We start from the raw sequence: 2,628 nt of genomic DNA, 5'->3' as shown, positions 1-2,628 counted from the left end.
TCTCAGGACTAGGAAAACTGGGGAAACACAAATAGCACAATGAACAGATTTGACAGATGAGGAAGTTCACATTCAGAGAGTTTTATCAGTTTGTCCAAAGTCATGTCGAAATCCATATTATAAGGGCCAGGGAGTCAAACTATAACCTCATCAGAAAGTAAACAGCACTAAGTGCAGAAATTTGGACTGTTTTGTTCACTGATGCATCCCCGGTACTGAGAGCAGTATCTGGCATAGAGCTACTTATAAATATATGTTGAATGAATGAGGCCTCTTAGACACAATGTTCATGAAGTTAAATGCATAATTTCAATCCCCTAACGGCCTGGCCTGCTTTGTTCTCTTCTTGAGGCTGCAGATAATAAGAGGATTGTGATCTACAAGGAAAAGGAAAACACATTATAGGTCATCTAGAAACTATCCTTGAAAATCACAACATAAACCACATTAGCATCTCCTAGAGAGCATCTCCTTTGCATGCAAATTTGACATTCACCTCATCCATTCAAACAGTGTCCTAAGAGTAATTTGTACCACTAAGAAACATAGTCACAACAGGTTTTTTTCCCCCCAGCTCCACCTGTTGGAAATACTACCTCCTCTATCAAACATAAAGAAGGAATATTTTTTTCCTAAACCACTTAAGCTGAAAACACCCAGAGGACCTACTCCCAACTCCCTCTGGGGCTCATGGTTTCTGTTTTTAATCATGCAGTGTGCAGAAAGAAAAACAGCTCTCAAAGAAATTGCTTTGCAGAGAAACTGTAAACATCCTCTGGCTTCTACATGTGAATGTGGGAGAGTAGCGGACTTTTCAGAAATCAGGAATGACAAGGGAACAGCGGCATTTGAATCACCCAGCCAAAACAAAAACCCAAACCTAATTACTCTCCTCATCCTCTGTGTCCTATAAATTACTCACCAGGCAGCTGCAAGTAGGAAGCCCAATTTCATACCGAGTGATGGAGCAAATCTTCCGTGTGGGCAAACATTCAGTAAGATGGGAGGGTGACTCAGAGACCATTCTGCCCATTGTTAGAATGCGTACCCACCTGCCTCTTCAAGGGCTGAAACAATCCGTTGTCACGCTACTGCAGGAAAATCTAATTGTCACCTTGGTCCCCCAGCCCCTCTTGAATTGCTCACTCACAGCCTCGGCTTTAATTACATAACACTTGGAGGGAGAAACACAGAAAAGACAAAGACTCTGTCGGTCTTTTAGTAAAAATGGAAATTGATCAGAGTTCAGTCACATGCTCGGTGGTCTGGGGACCATGTGTGGTATCACCCGATCACCCAGAAACTTGCTTCTATGCCTATTGCCAGGGCCCACCCCAAACTCTCTAATTACTGAGTGCAACCCCCAGGAAGATGTACATTTTGCAAGGCCTGATTACGCACAGCCGTTAATCACGAATCATGCGAGCTCCAATCATCATGTTCTATTCTGTCCTCCGAAAGGAGGAACAGGTAAGGATTATCCCACCTGACGATGGGAAGATGTACATTTTAATCAGCTCTCCTACTGATGACCTGTGCCTGCAAATGTTTGAAAATACCAGTCTAGAGTCACATCTGCCACGCTGAACTTTGTGAAAGTCAAACTCAACTATACGGATGAATCAATACGTGTCACATTCCAGTGCATGGGACTCTTTCCTCAGGCCCCAGACTCTGCTTCTGAATCCCAGCCTGTAGCAGCCACTATCCAGCAGGACCATCGGTGTGATAGCAGCACCCAGCAGACAGCCTCACCAAAGACTCCTCCTTCCCAGATTTCCTGATCTGAGCCCAAGCTCTGAAACCCTTACAGGGCATTCTGCTACTAACTACAGTCGGAATCAAACGGAGCCGGTCATGCAATTTGGACCGTATGCCCTACCCACCTGGTAGACCCTGATGCTCAGCCTATCACCCTTGTCTACTATGGGGAAGCATCCTCTTCTTCTGCCCGATGTGCTATGGGGACCTCTGTGCCTTGTGTCCCATTCCTAGACGTGCTGGGGCTCACTATCCACGAGGAATCCCAGAGGTAGAAACCTTTCAGGGAAAGGTTTATCTTCGATGTGCGTTGGGCTGAGTTCAGAAGATTGGGTGTGATCACGGCAGGGAGAGAAGGAGGCATCAGGATGGAGCCCGTGGAAAGGGGCTGGCAGAGCTGAGGGGTGTTCACTGAAGTGTCACCAGGCAAGGAGACACCAGAGAGGAAAGGACAGTTAGCTGTTGTTGTCTCTTCATACCAGTTCATCCCCAACCCACGAGCTCCAGGATTAGATGTAGGGGGAGGAGCTACAGAAGCAAAGGCGAGTTTACATTCACAGGGCAGCTGCACTGGAGGATTTGGCGTTGGTACCGCTGGCTTGTGTGAACAATGAAGAAACACCTCTGTGTGTGTGTGTATCTGTGTGTGTGTCTGTGTATATCTGTGTGTATGTGTCTGTGTGTGTATCTGTGTGTGTCTTTGTGTATCTGTGTGTGTGTCTGTATATCTGTGTGTATGTGTCTGTGTGTGTCTTTGTGTGTGTATCTGTGTGTGTGTGTCTGTATATCTGTGTGTATGTGTGTGTGTGTGTGTCTGTATATCTGTATGTATGTGTCTGTGTGTGTATCTGTGTGTGTGTCTGTGTG

The 2,628-nt window shown here is 45.9% G+C and overlaps 1 non-coding gene across 1 annotated transcript; it reads right to left on the bottom strand.

Moving 5' to 3' along the window:
- Positions 1–1,348: 1,348 nt before the first annotated feature.
- On the bottom strand, positions 1,349–1,493 carry LOC132496558 (U8 small nucleolar RNA). Its single transcript, XR_009533453.1, has one exon. It is a non-coding gene; the product is annotated as a U8 small nucleolar RNA (small nucleolar RNA).
- Between the last annotated feature and the right edge of the window lie 1,135 nt (positions 1,494–2,628).

The sequence above is a fragment of the Mesoplodon densirostris genome, chromosome 9, assembly GCF_025265405.1.
Source record: "Mesoplodon densirostris isolate mMesDen1 chromosome 9, mMesDen1 primary haplotype, whole genome shotgun sequence".
NCBI lineage: Eukaryota > Metazoa > Chordata > Mammalia > Artiodactyla > Ziphiidae > Mesoplodon > Mesoplodon densirostris.
The sequence above is the reverse complement of the archived record's forward strand: the minus strand, read 5'-3'. Positions and strand labels throughout refer to the sequence as shown.